Source organism: Passer domesticus, chromosome 5, assembly GCF_036417665.1.
Source record: "Passer domesticus isolate bPasDom1 chromosome 5, bPasDom1.hap1, whole genome shotgun sequence".
Lineage (NCBI taxonomy): Eukaryota > Metazoa > Chordata > Aves > Passeriformes > Passeridae > Passer > Passer domesticus.
The window spans coordinates 50,245,443-50,265,518 of NC_087478.1; the positions used below are offsets into that span (position 1 = coordinate 50,245,443).

Consider the following 20,076-nt stretch of genomic DNA (forward strand, 5'->3'; position numbering starts at 1 on the left):
ATGCCCGGTGGCCGCGGCAGTGCTGGCAGCAGAACAGGGCTCAGCACGGCCCAGCACGGCCCAGCACGGCTCAGCTCCTCGCTGCTGATGGCCCTGGGACCGGCACCTGCGCTCCCTGCCCCTGGGGAAGGCACTGTTGGAAGTGGGGGTTAAAAGTCTCACCAACCCCACCCACTGCGAAGCATTCCCCCTGGCTCTCGTGTTTGCGGAGCTCTGAACAATCGCACGGCTATTCCAGGAGGAGGTGTGCTCCTTGCAGAACCAGGAGAAAAATGCCCTGGGAAGGGTTGCCTCTTGTTGGTGAATCCTGTTTGTGGGGTAGTTATCTTCCTTTTCTGCTTTCAGGCTGAAACCTGCAAAAAGCCCACTGGATTTCTTAATGGACTTAAGAAAATAATTGGCAGGACAAATACTTGACCCTCGGGCCATTTACTAGCAAGAGAGACAACCTGTAAACTTCTCTTGCATACAAGGAGGTGTCACCTATGAAAAGCTCCCTCCCCAGCAGTTCCCAGGTTTTCCTTCAGCCATCCCTCCTAGCCATCAGCTTTGGTTCAGATTCGCTTTTCTTCTATTGTGAAAACCCTTTGAACTTTCCAAGCAGGTGCTTTTCAACATCATTCCACCTTATCAGTCGCAAGAGAAAAAGAGATGGCCCTTGCAACACGTGTAGGAATAGGAATTAGTGCCTTCTAACCCCCACCTATACTTGTAAAGAGAAAACATTATTTTCTTTTCATCCTGAGCTATGAGGCAAGCTAGCTTGATAATCATCCTACCAGTTGCTTAAGCCTCCCAATTAGGCATCCAGCACAGCGGGAGATTTCCCGGTTAATGAGGGTGAATACCTGTGATTCCTCTCCTGAGCCACTTCTATCTTCTTGTTAATTTTTATTTTGGGAAGAATGTGGTTAGATACACTCCTGTTCCTTCTCTCTCCCTCCCCCCAGGGGCATTTCTTGCCTTCTTCTGGGATTGCCCCTCACCTTTAAAATTGCTATGGTCGTTTCTCCCTTTCCTGCTGGTTCTTCTCCGTGCCTTCCTTATCAGGCTCTTATAATTGTATTGGCAGTCCCTGCCTTATTTGTCCAGCGAACTGACAATTCTTGAGCTGATATCCCATCATATGACCTTTTCATGGAGTGGAGACCAAAATTACTGTGTAACCAGGGGGCAATAAACCACACCTGATAAGATGAAAGGCTTTCGGCTTTTTCCAGATTCTAGATACTGGAAAAACGGTGGGGGCTGACGAGGAAAAGAACAATGGAAGAGGTTCAAAATGATGCAGCCAGTTGTGATGAAGAACATTTAATTATCTGATTTTATGAATCAAACTTCTCCCCGGGCAACAGGATAGACCAGTGAGCGTCTTTTACACTGACCACGCATGTGGCGGAGAGTGGGAAGTGTTTTCGTTTGTTCCCTTCTCATCCCTCTGCTGTTTCTATAAAGGAGGATCTTGTGCCTTCCTGGTTGTGTGATGAGGTGGCAGCTGTTGTGTGGGTGAAACAGTTCTTGTGGCCTTCTCCCTTAAGCAGGGAACATCTACCCGTTTCAATCCCTGCACTGGAGGAATGTCTCTCTAGCCAAGCTTTGTCCTCTCCAGCTTTGCTGCCAGAGTCTGTAATCCCAGCTGGGCACACAAAGAGGGATGTGTCCCCCTTCTTTCTTAGGCAGAATGAGAGAGATGGTAATTTATGGGCTGAGAACAGGTGAGCATGCTGTCTGTATGAAGAGAGAAAGGAAAGAAAGGTGCTCTGAATCCATATCTTGGATTAAAACTCCATATTTAATAAGAGGGTTTCCCTTTCCCCCTTGTGATTCCTGATTCAAAACCCATGAAAAAGCACAAGGAGAAACCTAGCACATTCTTTTACAGACACCGTATTTTCCCTACTCTGTTTGCCTGAGGCACTAAAAAGGGAGCCACTTTTCTTGCTTTCTGGCTTCCTATACAGAAATGGCTTCAAATCTTCCCAGATGCCTCAAGTTGAGAGTCCTTGAGCCAGCGTTCACTGTATTAACTTAGTATATATTACATTGTCTGAACTCTCTGATGTTTACTGTTTACTGTGTTTATCTGTAAATTTCAGGCACAGGAAAATCAGATCTAGGGACGTCTGTGTTTTAAGCCTTCCCTGCTGTCCATTTTTCTAAAGGATCTATGTAATTGCAGGAGTGAAGCCTATGGATTTGTCTGCTTCAATTATTAAATGAAGCAAGGCCACATTTTCCTTTGCAATGGAAAACTTTAGCTTTGGTTTGTTATTAAAACCTATGTGTTCAAGGAGTTCATATCTTGCTGCAGGGGCAGGAGGAGGAAGAGGAGGATTTCACAGGGAAGTCTGGTATATCCCAGTACTCCTCACGAGAGGACCCATATCTTTGGGTAAAGTAGGCGAGTCAATTAGCCTAGACACTCTCAGGGCAAAAAATATACCTTCTATCTCCCTCTTCCCTGCCCCAGCTCCATTTTTGCTGTGTTAAACACACACAGTTTTGAAAGGGAGAAGCGTAGCCTTCATGTGCATTCATGTTAAAAAATTTCTGAAGTAAAGACAGTTGAGACAGGCAGACTCCAAGTTTGCATCTCAGAATAGAGTAAATACTTTTATTCTATAGTCACGAGTAAATTCAGCATTACTCCATAGTCAGAGTGCCTGCACTGCCTGTCTCCACTGCCACCAGCTCACTCTGTGCAGGCACCTGCTGAGATGATTCTGTAGTCCCATGTCACAAAATCAAATTGTGCATGTTTGTATAACTAGTCTGTCTCAGTCTGCAACTTTAAACCTCCCTGCTGCTTGCAGTGACAAGTTGATTTTCTGTGTGTGCTTAAATTAGATGCTCACATGCAAATTTACAACTTGAAAGTGTCCTTGTGAAGGCTTTATTTTTGTTCTGTCTGATTGTATTGTACTTTTTTATTGAAACTGAAGACAATGTCAGCTGAGAAATATATTTTTGTTCTTCTGTATTTGAAAACAAAACAAGCACTAAAGTAGGAAATAGGATAAATAAGTGACAACTCTTGAAAGGGGATTAGAAAGCAGCAGTGTAATGATGCATAAATCCCATGTTTTGTGTACAAAAGTTTCTTCAGAAAATAAAAAGGCAGGTTTGATATCAAAATGTTTAAGTAGTACCAAAAGACTTGAACATTTTACTATTTTTAATACAAAAGTGGAAAAATAGTGATAAATAAAAATTCATTAATTAAAAAAAAAAGATTAAATACTGTCTTTGGAATGACTGCTCGCCCAGAATTTCCTTGCTCTGTATTATGTTAAAATAAAGATGAGTGGCAAAAAATAGACCCTTGAAATGCAAATGAACATTTTGCAAATTAAAATAGTTCAGTTGACCCCCTTTCTCAAATGACTGAGTTGCTGAAATGTAACAAATTATTTAAGTTCAAAACAAGAAATTATTTACTTTTAAATTACCGGAGAATGAAGAAGCTATTTTTCTGCCAAGTTCTAATATGCTGCCTTTTCCAGGGTAGTTTGGGGATATTTTTATATTTATGCTTGACCTGGAAATGCAGATGACTCTCATTTGTTACAATTATTGTGCTACCCATCTAATTTAGTCTATAAATTCCTTGAGGCAGGAAACACATCTTCCTCTGGGATTGCTGAGCTCTGAAGGAAACCCTTTACAGCAGAAGGCGGCTGTCTAGAACAAAATTGTGCTGTGTTGATTTTCTCAGCTCATCCTCTCAGTGCCAGGCAAATCTAGAGGTCCACATAGCCCCTGAGGTTTATAAACTAAAGAATTTCAGAAAGTGAAAAATTCTGGATGCATAGACTTAAAATCAATTTGGGATCAATACTTTGGAATTTTTTGTCCTATACTGGCTATCTCAAGGAGGAAGAAGAATTGTGTTTACCCTGTCAGTCACGAAACAGCATCATTCCTGACCCACTGGTCTCTTCCACTGGATAAAGGCAGTAATGGGATGATATTCCTCCCAATGCCTCGGAAGCATCTCCTTGAAACTCTGCTCACAAACGTCACTCAGAGCCAGAGCTGTCTAGTGTTTATGCACGGTGTGGATGCTGCAGCTCGCAGCAGCTCATCTCCCAGGGCCTGTGCTCAGCCAGCTGCTCAGAGCAAGCCAGTGAGCTCAGGCAGCCAGAGACACACCGGTGCACCTGCAGCTGCAAATTGCCCACCCCACCTCTGGGGCCTCATGTCCTTGCAGGTTGTCTTCCATCCTTTATGCCTTACTGCACTCTACCAATCTCCCCAGTGACATCTGAGCTGCTCTGATCTCCTCAAAGTTCAACAGCTGGCGGTGATCTAGCGTAAAGCTCACACAGCCTGCTTCTGGAGCCCCTTTCACCTCAGATTTATCAGCCCTGTGGTCTCTGTAGATTCCTCACAATTCTCGTAAATTAGAAATATTAATAAAAGGGACACTGTAGGTTTAAACAGATAACATTTATGATCTTTTTTATGGCACAGTTATTATCAATTGACATTTAAAATAGCATCATAATCTATCAAGGTGAAATGGATTCAGAAAAATATTTCTCCCTAGCCAAAATCCATATCAGTAGCAGCAGGCTTGCAAGAGAGGAAGGACATAAACAGTTTGAGCCCAGGTCACTGATTACATTATTTAGAGGTGTTTTTTAACAACTTCACCCTCTGTTTAATCCTGTCTTGTGTTTCATAATGCTTCTTCTCCACTGCCAGCCCCCCTGAGCCTCTTGTAGAGGTTTTTCCATCAAAAATCTTTAGTTAATCTATGATAGGGAGCAATTTGCTTTGGATGGAGCAGGAACTGTTATAGGTGGGAAGGGCTGGAGAGATCAAAGTTTGTCCTTTTCATAACAATTCAGGCCATGAAGCAGCAATTGACATGGAGAACTGTCCAGCACGGCTATAAACAAGCTTTGATTTTTTTGCTGTTTGCCTGATGGAAAGCTAAAAATAAAGAAGGAATATGCTTAATGAGTTCTGTCCTAGCAAATATGGGGGAGAGCAACAATTCTGTTCCCACCTACTGAAGAAGGCTACAGAATCCATATGTACAGAAATGAAACCAATTCTCCAGGGAAAAAAGGGGAGGGAAAAGCCCAAGGAATCAATAACAGAGTAAAACATAAAGTCTATGACCTGTAGCTCATTATTTCAAATTGGTTGTAGCTTGGTAGTGAATATATGTCTGTGGTGATACATGGAAATGAACTTCTGGTGGCCTGGAATGGTTCTTCATCATCCAGGTGATGAAGAGAAGGAGAAGGCACTGAATGCTGCTAGGATCACTGGTGCTATGCTGAGCTGCTGCTGTCCTGCAGTGGTACCTGCAGCTAAAGGACAGGCTTTCACTGCATAATCCATTAAGGAGATGCCAGCAGAAAGTACTCTTTGAAACAGTAGCATGGCAAACTGTCTTATTTGCCAACAAGCAAGAGACTGGCACTGCCAATGGGCAATTAAAGGAATCCTTAGGCAAATGTCTGAGGGAAATGTACCTAATACTCCTCAGGATGCACTTATCTTCCTATATTTTTAAGAGAAAAAGCCTCAAGAAGTAGTGTAGATTAATTATCTAAAAGTTACATGCCTGGAGTACAGTACATACATCCTCCAGTCCCAAACTGACCATTCAATGCACAGATTGGGAGTGTGAGACTAAGTTATTTTTTGTTCTGTGTTCTTAACCACATGTGCCTTTTTCAGTGCGTTTGTATGAAAAAAAAAAAAAAAAAGCACAGACAGACCAAGTGAGTACTTAGGCAGAAGTCAGCATTTAGCTGGGTTAGCTGACCATCATTGTCTTGGCTGTGAGGGAAATGTTCATGTTACAGTAATGGGGTGGAGCTGGCATGTGTTGTCTCATTCCTGAGAAGCCTGGTCTAGAAGTAATTCACAGCCTAGGTACAGTTTCATGAGAAGCAGCCTTCCCACGCTGGGAAGATTTTGAGATTGTAAGATCCCCCACCAAACCAGAACAAAAAGTCAAACTCTGATGGACTCAAAAAGGAATGTAATTTTTGTTTTGGGTTAGCAGGTTTTTTTTCAGTCTATTAGTCTCAGCTCAATAAAAACATTTCATTTTGATCATAATAAATGTTTTGTCTTGCTGTTGAACTTTCAATTACTTTTCCACTGTAATCAATTCATTTTTAAATAAAGCAGTAATCTTGAACATGGCAAAATGACCTTTTAAAGAGTATTGGAACAGCATGTTTCAAGAACATGAAGACTTTTTAAAATTTATTTTATGTTAATGAAAAGTGAATCCAAACAACCCCAGACCAGTAGTGCAGAGCTCTGTGTGTGCAGAGCAAATGCACGTTTTTGAAGCTGGCCCAGTTTCCTGGTCTCATAGATGCAAAAAAAATTTAGGGAAAGTTGTAATATGTATGCTTTTCCTAAGGGTGCTGTCTGTCCTGATTAACAGAATGCATAGTTAACTATCATATTATGTTGCTAAGCCCACTTTTTTCGTAGATATTTTTTTCTCAAATTCAGCAGTCCACTCTGTGAGGTATCCTGGAAAACAGTTACTGCATAGATAATTTATGTGGGAATAAAGAAATCTACACTGCATGTGTAAGAGGGTTTTTATCTGCCTGGGATGGTCACAGATTTCAGTGTGTATGGATTTCCCAGCCTTTTCTCTAAAATTGCTGTGGTTTCCACCAGGAAAAAGCATTACCATGTCATAAAGTTCCCAACTGGCTCTGACACCCTACATGGGTTTTAACCACCTTTTACAGGATAGACCTTGCAAACAGTGTTGTGAAACAGTGCTTTAGTTACCACTAATTAATTCAATGTTCAGGCTGACAGAGCCAGCATTAGGAGATCACTGCTTGAACTATTTCTGCCTCTCAAAGCCAAGCAGGGGAGGGCAGCATGTCCTGTGGGATAAGCACACCAGGGCTGCGACAGCCCAGGTGGGAAAGTGAAAATTGTCTTATATCCTCATCTTCCACTTTAAGTCAAGACATTCCCATGATGAAAAGATGCCACAGAATGAGAAGTGGTAGTCTTACCCATCTGATTTGCACGCAAGGATTCTCCTGCAGTTACTTCATACAGTAAAGCCTGTGATTTATAAGGCAAGAGCAACCTTGATTTTATGCATAAAAGGGTTTCTGCAGCTTTTTGGGGTGGGAAAGAATTATAGGAATAGAATAGAATAGAATAGAATAGAATAGAATAGAATAGAATAGAATAGAATAGAATAGAATAGAATAGAATAGAATAGAATAGAATAGAATGTTTTGGTTGGAAAGGACCTGCAGTGATCATCCAGACCAACTACCTAACCAACACAGGGCTGACCAAATTAAATCACGTTATTTAGGGAATTATCCAAATGCCTCTTAAACACTGGAGCATCAGCCACTTCTCTAGGAAGACTGTTCCAGTGTTTGACCCACCCTCTCAGTGAATAAATGCTTCCTAATGTCCAGTCTAAACCTTCCCTGGCTCAGCTTTGAATTATTCCTACACAGCCTAGCACTGGATACCAGGGTGAAGAGAACAGCACCTTCTTCTCCACTTCCCCTCTTCAGGAAACTTTAGAGAGCATCCAATATCTATAAGGAAAGCCAGTAAATTAAAATCAGTTAAAGGCTGGTTGCTAGAACCTGTTTTCCAGGTGACTTATTCTAGAAAGCACAAGACAAGCTGAGAGTTTTCCTGTCTTCTTTAAACTTCAGTCTTTGCAGCACCCATACATGCAATTTTTAAGTTTATAGTGGGGAAGATTAAAACAATTTGTGATTTTGTCTGTCAAATACCCCAAACTGTACTTATCCCACAAAATGAAGGGAGCGAACTGTTCCTGAATCCTCTTGCCTGACAAGACCTTAAGTATTATTTCAGGATGAGCTGGGATGATTTGTATTAATTTCTCTTTAGGTCCTGAATAGGAATGGCAGGAGGGCATGACGATATGTCCTCAGAGCCATAACAAATGTAGTCCCAAGAGGAGAATAAAGTCTTTGCTGACAGAGGAGTGAGAGCAATAGGTAATAAAGTCTTAATAGCAGGATAAGACTCTGGGCAGGAGCAAGATACATCTGCAGAGCAGACTGGAGATATTTCCCCTGCAGCCTGTCCTGTCAACACACCGTCTTCGTCAGTGCTAAAATTCAGGTCAAGCTCCATGAAGAGAAAGTAAAACAGATTGCACTATAACAATTCATCAGTTCTAATTACAAAACCTGAGGAAAATGTCACTTCCAAATTTAGACAGAACATCAAAATTTCAGCCTCTGCCAGGGACAGTCGTGTTAGGCTGGCCAGATGGCAAAATGGCAGAACAAGCAAACAGTCCACTGAGACCCTGCAAGATCTTGGGAGAGCACAAGATATCCATGTACACACTAGAGAAGGAAAAATATCACCTGCAGGCACACAAAGGAGACATTCTTCCACTTGCCAAGGAGGTGCAAGTCCCTCTTGCCTGGCAGAGCCCACATACCTCCCAGGTTCCTTCCCTCCACTTAGACAGCATTGCAACTTTCCCTGTCCTGTCCATGGGGATCCTTAGAAAATGATGAAGTGCACAATATTCCTAGGCTCTCAGCATTTTGTTTTGTTTAATGGGCTCCTGTGGGAACTCCTATTACTACTCTGGAGGGAAGAGCTTTTTTGTTTTTGTTGCTGCTGTTGTTGTTTGCCCCCTTTTGCCTGAGGCAGGTCATGAATTATGTGCCTGATGCTATTCCCCATTCCTGGACTTCCTGTGGTGCCCCACGGGGACCCATTAAGAGCTTCCTTGCTTTATCCTTCCCGAGAAAGGCCAATTGCTGAAGTGAGAGAAGCAGGGGTAGAAAGAGGCTCTTGTGACTCAAGGATCTTTGGAGGAGAACAGCAAGTCACTGTTAGGGTTTGGATGGACCCATGGGGGTCTGCTGGGAAATTGAGTTGCATACCAAAGTAAACTGTCCAATTACAGGGCAAATGCATGGTTTGCATGGTTTTTCTCCTGAAGTTGCTCTTTGAATCGTGGTATTACCACTCATGTAGTGGCACCGTAACTTAAATTTCAGAGAAATGGCCACTTGTGACCTGCAGCTAACTGCAGATCCTTCTGTGGATCTGCCCACGAACTGCACACACTTGAGCCAAAATTTAGATCCAGCTGCTAAAGCTGTCTATGCCTTTGAGGCAGAAAAGCCCTAGTTTGGTTCCTCTGGGTGACATCTAACACAACCACTTTCATGCACTTCAAATAAATTTCCTGCAAGAAGCCATCTCATGTTTTTATACCCACAGACATTTCAAACATATTTCTGTATTTTCTGATGTGCCATTGGCACAGGCCATGAAAATTGTTTGGGCTATATATAGCTGGACTTTTTTCTTTTCCTTTTTTTGCAGTTTGTTATAGGAAAGCAACATTTCTGTAGCTTTGTGCCAACCCAGCCTCTCTTCAAATGAACTGTCTGCTTTTTATCCATAACATCACATACCAGAAAGTCTGCCTAAAGAACATTATTAGCTGGGGCTGCAGAGTCAAGTACTGGAAAGCTAATGCTGGACTTGAGATTGCTTCTACTCATACATGAAGGGGCAGACGCATTAGGACATACTAAAAGCTTTTATAAATGGCCAGAGTCTCCGCAGAAGGCGAGATGATCTGTCTCACAGGCAGGACTGATGAATTACCTGAGAAGCGATTCATTTGCATGAACTCTTTCTTCCTCAGCTGTGGCCCCCAACCCCCTTCCCTGTGCTGGTTTTGGTCCATTGTCTGTGTCCTCTGCAAGTCCCAGTAGGTGCTAAAACCACCCTGGCTGTGACACACACTGTGGCACTGCCACAGAGGAGAAAGGGAGGAAGAGGAGGAAGCAGGTGAGGATCGTCTGGTTCAGACAACTTCTGAGGGGATGAAAGGGCATTTCCTCAGCCCAGAAAGCAACAGACAAGAGCTGCTTGATAGATCACCCCTCCCTGTGTTTTTTTCCTGACTCATTCAGCCTCCTTTGGTGATGAGCTCTCAGTCACTGGTGAGACACTGGAAAGGACTACAAGAGTAGTGTTATTCATGATCCAGTATTTCCACAGCCTATTCTGAGGAGAGAGTGAAAATTTACCCCCACCACACAACGTAGCAGAGGGGAACTGAGCTCTGCATGGCCAGAACAAGGCACTGAGGAGCCCCCTGCACAGCCAAAGAGGAATCTGCTCAGATTGGTGAGAGTTGTTTGGGGCCCCTTGTGCAGGGTCTGTCTCTCCCCCCCATCCCTGCCCACAATAGTGGCAATATAACAGGACAGTTAATTTCCTTTCTGGCTGAACTTATTTGCAGTTTAGGTTGCCAAAAATAAAACCAATTGTCTGAAATATTCCATTTAGTTGCCTTATTATGGGAGTAAGCTTTGAAAAATGAAGATATTTTCAGATTGTCAGTGCTCTTGTTATGGAATCCATGAAAATGGAAATTTTAAAAATTAAAAATCTTCTCTGTCTTCTTTATTTATTTAGGGGAAAAAAGTCCCTATGATTTCCTTTTAGCTTTAGGTACAGCCCTTCTCTCTGCTGGACACTGACAGCCGATTGAAGCAGATGTTGCTCTATCCATGACACGCAGGTTGTCATTTCCAGCTTTCCTTCATGGCCAGGAGGGCTAAAAGCATTTCTTAATAAGGAAAACACAAATGTTGTTGACATCAAAGCAGAGCTGGAGCCCCAGGCACACTCCTGTGCATTAATCTGTCCTGGGCATCACGAAGATTCGTTCCATCTGCAAAGGCAGGTACAGCCTTGTGCTCTATCCACTGGATCTTCCCTGCAGACTACATACTAATTGCCATCCCTGTACTGGAGGCACGAGGCAGTCACTGCCAGCTTTGGTAGGGGTTTTTTTGGTAAATACTCTCTAAATTTTTTTACATGATAGTACACTAATGGTAGGAGTGAGATGTGGTTAAGAATCAGTTTGTTATTACCTATCACTTTCTGTTTTAAAGAAAAGTTTCTGTTACTTCTTTGATGAACCATGAAGAAAATGGAGAGCAAAGTCACATTATTTTTACATCTCCAAATCTGTCACATTTAATTCAGTGCTCAGTTAACAACACATGTAATATCATCACTTGACTAACAATAGTGACATGGGAAGTATCTCTAGATCCCACTTCATGTTCTGGCAATGGTTATTTAGAAATCGTGCTACATAAACCGGAGTGTAGTGCCAAGTAACTTGAATGCTGCATTCAAGCGTCCTTCTGATTGTACATGAAGACCTCCAGTTTCACTTAAATGTTATTAAAAAGTGATGGACCCCCCCCACATAAAATAAACAGTTCCTTTGTTTGAAATGCTGGTTGGATCAAACTTGCAGCATGTCTGTCTTTTATCATTATTATAGAAGTGTTACAACTGCCAAATACATCTGAAATTAATTTTCTGAGAATATTCTGAGAAGAGTTCTGAAGATGCACATTTTGGACTTGGGGCTTATAGCTCATAATAGAAATATCACATTTCAATAAAAATCCTCCTCAGGCGTAACAAGCTAAATCACTAAATATTCAGTTGGCATCACCTTAATACACAGCAGCAAAATAATTACACACACATAAACAGTCATACATAGGCAAGGACTTTTTTTCTCTGGGTAGTGCAAGGTAATAGTGATACAGAAAGGCATAACACAGTTCACAAAAAGGAGTAAGACAGCTGGCACTGAATGCATTTGAAATAGAGTGGATAATATGCAGGGAGGAGACAGTAGAAAAAAGGATGTGATGAGGGACCTTGTCAGTGCAGACATGTTGAAGCTAATGTCCAGCAGAACCAAAGTCCTACCTGGGATGCTGCAGTGCCCTGCTATGTTCTCTTTGGATGTGAAAATAGCATAGTGGTTTGGGTGGAGCATCCACAGGTGACTGCACAGTTAATATCCAGCCTATGGATAATGGACATGGAGAAAATCAAGAAGAGCTGCAGCATAATCTTTTTATTACCTTAATCCTCAAAAAGGTTAGTCTCTGCCTTCCACAAAAATCTTTTTACTATGAACTTTTCGCCATCTGTAACTGAGCTAACCAAATCCAGAATACTTCAATCCAAAGAGAGTGCATGGGTCCTTAGTGTGTGGACCCCGACAGACTCCCCCTTTTTTTGTAACAAAGATTAATCTAGCTTGCACATCTCTTATATTTGCAGCTGCAGCAGGAAGAAAGATGAGGAAACAACATGTCAAACCTTAGGTACAAGCTGGTTGCTTAACCTGGTTCATGCCTACCCAATTTGCAGTTGCTTTTCAGTGCTAATGGTCAGCTTCTTCTCCCACTATTGTCTCCACAAGCAATTGTTGATAAGTCTTCTTGGTAACATTTTAGAGGACCAAATACAGAGAGTATGTTTTAAAGACACAGAGAAAGAGAATTTGTACAGCCTTGAGTCTGTCTGGAAGAAGCTGTGATAAATGCACTTTGAGAGTACTTTTATTTGCTTTGTGAGAGATAAAGAGAGTGATAACAAGTAATTTTTTGTAACAAGCCGAGCTGGATGGGGATTTGAGAAACCTGGTCTAGTAGGCGTCCTTGGCCATGGAAGGGGGACTGGGATTAGATGATCTTTGAGGTTCCTTTGAGCCTTAAGATCCCTTTCAACCCAAACCATTCTACAATTCCATGGTATGCTTTGCCACCCTCTGCATGACAAAACACAACTAACAAATGATCTGTGTGCTTTTTATGACCCATGCAGTCAGGCTTCCTGCCTGGGATGATGGCTGAGTATCTGTGGACCACACACAGCTCAAGCACTAGATTTCAAGGGCACTAAAGAACTTTACACATGGAGGATATAAGATTAATGCCCTTCTGCATTCCTTGCATGGACTTAGTTCACAGCTGAAAAAAGCGCTAGATTTTGGATCACACTACTGAAGTGCAGTGGCAGAAGTTGGAGGAACACAGACAAAAAGAATTTACATTTATAAATTGTGCAATGTACGTGATTCAGGTGTTGGCTGGCCTGGAATATTGATCAGGTGAGGGTTTTTTTCTTTTTGGCTTAAAATTGAAACTGTTAACAAAGCTTTCCAATTGAGGTTGATTTAATGCCTCATTTGGCACCTGAAGTTTCCCCCAGGCCAAATAGTATACGTGCTAGGTCAGAGGAAAAGGGAATGACTCTGTGTCTTCCCAGTCACTCCTGCACATCATGACTGCATTCTGCCTTGCAGTGGGTCCTTTCCATGCAGTTCAGGCGTGTGTCTTTCTGACCAATAGCCTGCAAACATGAGTAAAGGTGGAAGCTGTTTGCTTGAAAATATGCTTCGTCTTTTAACTGTGGATACTGTACTCATATTATTAATGGATTTTGTGTTCTGTGTTTGTTCAATGCTTCAAAATGTAGCTTCCAGCTGGGCTTCTCAAGGCACTAGACTGAGTTTGCAGCTTACTCTCTTTTAAGACCTAAGAACCTCCTTGTGCTAGACATTGGAAAAGCACAGAACTAGGAAACACTTCTCTGTGTAAGATGAGACGTGTCCAATTAATGCAGTGATCTTACGGGGAAAAAAGCTACAAAAATCTCGTTATGTCTTCACACTGCCATTTGTGGAATTGGGCCCAACTGAGATGGCTAAACCATGGCTGTACTTTCAATATTTGTATCTGAACTGTTTTCTACGTGCATAGGGCATGTTAGTACCATGCAGTTCAGATATGTACAAAATAGTTTCAAACATGCTGGTTTCTCCAGCAAGTAGAATTGTGCTGGACTTTTCTGTACCATGATGCTGCTTCTGCTGTGGAACTCTCTTTTAACACAGACTGCCAAACAAATGACTTAGTCCTGGGATGTGAGCCTGAGAGGATAGTTATTTTTTTCAGCACTGGCTTTTGTTTCGACACACAGTGCTGCCCAGAGTGACGGAGATGAACCCCCCTGTTGTCAGTGCCCTCTCTCTGAGCAAGTGAAGAATAAATTAGAAAGCAACTTCTTTTTCAGTGTTTCTGACTCTGCACTCTACAGACACAGCCAGTCTAGCATGAGTTAGCAGCATGCTAACAAAAGCACTGAGCTCTGAGTTACAGTAGGTAAATTCCCAGCTGAAGTGTGCTCCTCTGGCAGGGTCCTGGGCTCCCTGTTCATCAGCTATGCCTTTTCACGGCCTTTAGTTAATTTTTCTTCATTCACCTCCCCTAGAAGAAGATGGGAACAGAATAACAAACAGGATTTTTTTTTTGGCTTTTTTTCCCCGGAAAAAACATTTATATCCCACTTTTGCTGGGATTTACATAATTTCTGTGACAGTGCCATGGCTTGGGAAGGACTATGGCAGCGAGCGCAGCAGGGAATGACTGACGGTCTTAGCAGGGGTCTGGGACCGTGGCGGCCGGTCGCCGCCAGATGGAGCCCTGGGCACGGCCGGCCCGGAGGTCCCCAAGGGGCTGAGCCGCACGGGCTGCGCCGGCCAGGAGCTCCGGGAGGGCGGCGGGCAACGAGGGCTGCGCCCGCGGCAGGGCGGGGCGAGCTTCTCTGGTGGCACACAGTGGGAAGAAAACTGTAACGCGACGGGCTGGCTTTGTGGAAGGGAGTTTTAGTATGGAAAAAGTTATGGGTGGGCATGAGTCTTTACAAAGGAGCAGGGAAAAGTCACATGGCCTAGCTACTCCTGAGATATTGGGTGTTTTGGAGACTCCGTTTGTAGACATTAAAAGGTAGCTTCACAGAAGAGGAAGATCGTGGTGTGGTCCCACAGGCACAGCATGCCTCTAAATACTCTCCTTGAAAAAGAGGTGAATATCAATTGGTGTATCCAGCTGCTGACATCCCATTATTTACTACAGTCAAAGATAAAACTGTTTGTGAAGGCTTAAAAAAGGAGCTCAAGAAACTGAGTGATTGGGTAATAAAATGGCAGATTAAATTCGGTGTCAATAAATGCAAAGTAATGTACGTGGAGGAAAACAACCTTAACTATACATTTACAGTGATGGACTCTAAATGAGCTATTACCACTCAGAAAAAAGATTTGGGAATCATTACACATAATTCTTCAGAAACAATCACCTCAAAGCTAGCAGTGGTCAAAAAGACAAATGGGGTATTAGAAATTATTAGGAAATAAATAGATAACATAATAAAAACATACCTTTTTTTTTTACCGTGCAAACCAAGACAGTGCTCATATCTTAAATGCCAGGAGGGAGGGAACAATTTCTTAGACACTTCGTTTACAAGAAGCACCATATGTTTTCAAGAGATGACACTGTGGAACTCATTGCCACAGGAAATTGTGAAAGCTCAAATGAAATTAAATTAAAACAACAATAAATTTAGGCATTAGGTTAAAAAAAAGTTTGTATTGAGTGAAGTAGACAGACCTACAAGCTCAGGTAATAACATACTTTCTAGCTGCTGGAAAGGAATGGGATAATCACTCTATCCCACCCTTGCTTCTGCTCTTTTTTTTTTACCTTTTTTTAATCTGTTGGGCTGCACAGACCTTTGCTTTTAACTATTAAAGCCATACTTATATCATTATCCTGAAGATAAAGAAATATTTTGGTCCTAAGGAAAATCAATGGCAGAATTCATTGATTTTGAGAACAGGAAAATCAGTTCTGCCTGTAGCTGGGTCATGTCTCACTGTGTGAGGTGTTGCATTGATTGAAGCAGGACTGCTGGCACAGCATGAGCAGCTTATAACAGGTATATTTGAGCTATCCAGAAAGTAGCAGTGACTAGCAGTGGGATTCATTTCAACTGACTTTAGCTGGTTGTGAGAACTAGGTGCTGGTTCTTTAGGCAACTGAGGTAATTCTTCCTATCACAGTGTGTCCATGGTACCAGTTTTGACAGAGGAAACAATGACAAAATACACAGTGTTCCAGAGAAAAAACAACTAAGGCAGCAGGAACACATTACTTGCTCTTTAGCATCTGAAATAGGAAATTAAGATGGTGTTTGGACACCTTGGAGTAAAGACATGAGATGAGAACTTAAGTTCCCTGAGAAAAATAAATGTCATGCTGTTTACTTTTGGTACATAACAGATCACCCATCCTTTTCAGGTGTCTCAGTGGCAGGATGAGTAAGCAAAACCCAGAAACATTGTTTGCATTAGAAACAGAAATATTTCTGTTTGGTGCCTGATTATTGAATAGGGATCCCACTTCAGGGCCATTAGTGAACTGCTCAGAGCTGTAACTGCTTCCTCCTGCACGGTTTCATCCCTGTCTACTGGAGAAACACCTTCTATCAGTGAGGAAGCGTCGCTTCTCAGATTTGGTCCTGACTACTGGGGTAAGCATGTTTTGAATTAGTAGCAAGCAAACCAAAGCAGAATGTTGCAAAAGGCAATACCAATGAAAGGATTCTTTAAGCTTTATGTTTTAGGAAGGCGGAAGAAGAAGATTAGGTATGGTGGAACCTTTTACAGGGATATAGATTGTCTCTCCCTTTTTTTTTAAATATTTGCTTATGTAGCAGCTGATCTCCAGTTCTTCTGCTTACACTAAGTTGTTTTTTTTTCTGTTTTCAATAGAAAAACATAATGAATCAAAGACTTGTGCAGTAATGAAAGCCTAGTATGTTTGTTCCATAAATAATTTAAAAAATTAAAGACACCATTTCAAAATCCAGAAAATTTCATGTCTTAGGAAGATGCCTCTCATTCTTTCCAGATATCAGGCCTTATATACCTTATTTTTAATGTGGTCAATCACTGAAATTTTTCCATAGAGAAGAAATATGTATATACAGTTATGTATGTATTTAAGAGCAAAGAGAATAATGAAGATCTAATAATCTTTTCAGAAGTGGGTACATAGGACCTGCCAGTCAGCTGATTTCTTTGGTATATACAATTAATTAATATTAATTATTGTGTATTGCACTGGTGCTTAGCAGCTGCCACTGAAACTGAAGGTGCCCTATCTACACAAACACTGGAAGAATCCCTGCCTTGAAGCCATCAGTGTTTAACTGGATGAGAGAAGCTGTGGAAAGAAAGAGAAGATGTCTCCTCCGATTAATTTCATATAACAATCCTCATAGTGTCTAAAGGAACATTTACTCAAGGCAGTGCTTGGTCAGAGAGATCTCCGACCTAGTTAGTGCCTGAGAACACCCCAGAGCACTGCTGTGCAGAGACCTTAGAATAAAGCCTGGACCCAAAAAACCCTCACTGGTGGGGTGCTGGGCCGCCAGATCAGTGTGGGAGGGCTGACAGGCTGATGTGACTTCCACCTCTACATCTAAAGCAAGTCTGTGGAGCATTGGCAGAAGGGCCATGACTCATTTTGCCTTCAGTGACAAACACACCTCAAGTGGCGTAGCTGAAGCATACAGATGGGCAGCACCAGAATAAATTGCAGACCTGCCTAAATCTTCTAAATGAAGAGCTCCCAGTCCAGCAAACCTTATTCATGAGTGTGGTCACATCTAATTTTATGCCATTGTCATTGTGAATGACACATTGTCTCTGTGAAGAAATCATAGGTTTTTGCAGTCTATGTTGGTTCTGACTACACCTACTGTTTCAGTACAGTTTCTGGATACTGCCTTGTATTTGTGTTTAAAATGAAAAAGACTTGCCATTAGTGCTTAGTGTTATTTCAACAAAATGGTAAAGTCTGCATTAAAAATGCATAGCTAGGTTAGATATTTAACATTCAGTTGGCGTTCTGGCACAGTCTGAGGGCATGAACTGTAGCCAAGAATATATGGATTCTTAAAACTGTTTCCTGTGCTAAATCTCAGCATCAGCCTGTCCATAAGTAATAAGGAGAAGGATGATGTAAAATAATGGTATTGTTAAAATACTGTCACCTCTCCCTCCCCCACATATTTTAAAGAAATATATTGCAAAAAATTCATAATGCATCTGGCCATCTTTCTCATGTTCTCTATATTACTCCTTAGATTCAAGAGATTGTGGCAATCTTCTCTGTTTTTTCATTAGCTAAGCTGATTCCGTGCAAAAGCTGTTTAAGATTCATGAATGATTTTGCCTCTGCAAAGAATAGGAATGCAGCTGAAGGAAAAAAAAGCCCAAAACCATTTCCAATAGTCTAGACTGATGATGGGATACTGATGAGAAATGTGCACACAATTAACTTGAAATAAAATGCAACAATTTCTTCTTTATGAGTGTCACCACAAATTGAGGTGTGCCTAGCTTACTGTACGCAAACCCTCACATCCTCCTTTTTGTACACAGGCACATTCCTACTTTAATGGGTTTCTGCAGAGACACAAGATCCTGACAATTATCACAGAATTTTCTCAGTGTGGGAACCTTGCAGTCTGTGGTTTATATGGCCAGGACCCATTCCTTGAGGCTAAAGTTTCTTATTTTCTCACACCAGAAGACTTGCAGACAGGGCAAATCAGATTCTGGTGGCCATTGATCCTGAGACACTGGAGGGAGATGAATCCCCTCTCTGCCCGCAGAGGTCATCGTGCCTGGGGTTGCTGCATGGGTGCCTGAGCAGCCTGCCAGACTCTGGCCAAGGGTGACTTTGGGTTTAGAAAATTCCTGTGCTCCACATCTGTCTGTAGTTCCCACTTCCCGCCTCTCAGTGGATGTAGGGATTATTTTAATTGTCTAATTTTGGACTGATTGTCACAGATCTCACAGGAAGAAAAGCAGAACAAGTAACAGGATCCCTGCTTCAATGGGCTTATTGTGCTGAGAGGTGCCAGTCACAGCAGTCCAATGCAGTGCAGTTCAGTGCAATGGCTCTGCCCAGAAAGTTAAGGAGACTGATGTAAATGATTCACATTCCATGGATTTGCTCAGGAGACCACCACTGCAGGTGCTGTGTAGTGTCAGCTGTTCCATACTGGGAATTGTTTGTCAAAACTCTTTGCAAATAACACCCATCTCCCTTCCTTCTGGTTTTCCCATACTGTTTCTGCAAGGTACTTGGAGCAGGATTATGCCAATGAACACAAGACAGTCTGAAAAATTACCTTCAGGCTTGTGTTTAGGCCCACGTGCTTCATTACATTCTTGGATCAAGGCCTCAGCATCCTGCAGTCACCAAGTGAACAACCCTAATGTGAAGCCAGTGCCAACTCCGAGTGCCTAAGCAACAGAACTGGCACATTGTACTGATCTTCTCTTTTTTATTAAGAATGATAATTAAAATATTATTTCTTGAAAAGCATCCAGTCTGTGAAAAGATTCAGACACTGTTGATGATGTTACCATGGATTTCTTTTGGGACATTCAAGCTATTGAGAGCAGGAGTGTTTAGTCTGAAATTTGATATAGAAACCTAGTAACAGAAATAATCACTTGCTAGCTGCTACCTTTCATCCTTTGTCCACGAGTAGAAGTTTACCATGTTCCTAATAGCAGCGATTTAGATTAATTTGTCCTAACAAATTAAGCCATTCAGAGGATGAATATTTTCTGGAAAGGGAAGAGCAAAAAAGACCTCAAACAGTCCAGAATAAAAGGTTGTGAAGATGGCTGGACATGAGTAATAAAGAAGGGATATTGTAGGTGTCCTTCATACCACTGCTTAATGTTTTTTCTTCTTGTACAAAGGAAATTAGTAACATTGTACACAGACAGCAGAACATCTTTATTTGAGGACATAATTTATTGGAGGTTCTTAAAGAACTAGTCATATTATTCATTATTCATATAATGAGGATAAAAGCCTTTGAGGCACCCTGGAGCATGCAGGTTCTATTGACCACAAGAAGATAATATCTACTTTCTAATCCCTCTCTAGAAAGTTTCCAAAATGAACTCTGGAACACAACAGGAACCATAGAAATAATTTTGTTCACTGCAAACTAAAACAAAGGAGGGACTGATCTAAGAAAATGTGTATGAGCTTTTGTTCTCATTTGCAGAAAGGTCTTTAAACAAATTTTAGCAGTACAGAGTTGAGTGGAATGTGACCACAATCTAAGAAAGTGGGGAAAAGGAGCAGCCACTCCCAGACCTGTGGCTAAGAGACTACATGGCAGCCAGTATATATTGTAATCAGACCTATAGTCCCATCAGCCCTTCTCCCTGTAAGTCTGTCCCTGTCTTAACTGCAAGGAAAAATTATGCAAAAATAGTATTTGCTTTCACCTTCATGTCCTATGCCATTGTAAAGGTAG

General features: G+C 41.8%; 1 long non-coding RNA gene across 2 annotated transcripts in view; it reads right to left on the reverse strand.

The window, feature by feature from the left end:
- Nucleotides 1-86: 86 nt before the first annotated feature.
- LOC135300683 (uncharacterized) overlaps nt 87-20,076 on the reverse strand; it is a 154,861-nt gene continuing 134,871 nt past the window's right edge. The window contains exons 3-4 of one of the 2 annotated variants that reach the window (XR_010362455.1): nt 987-1,728; nt 87-353 (exon numbers count right to left, since the gene is read on the reverse strand). This is a non-coding gene — a long non-coding RNA (uncharacterized LOC135300683). Of the gene's footprint in view, nt 1,729-20,076 lie in introns of both variants that reach the window. The other variant, XR_010362454.1, reaches the window with a different exon arrangement.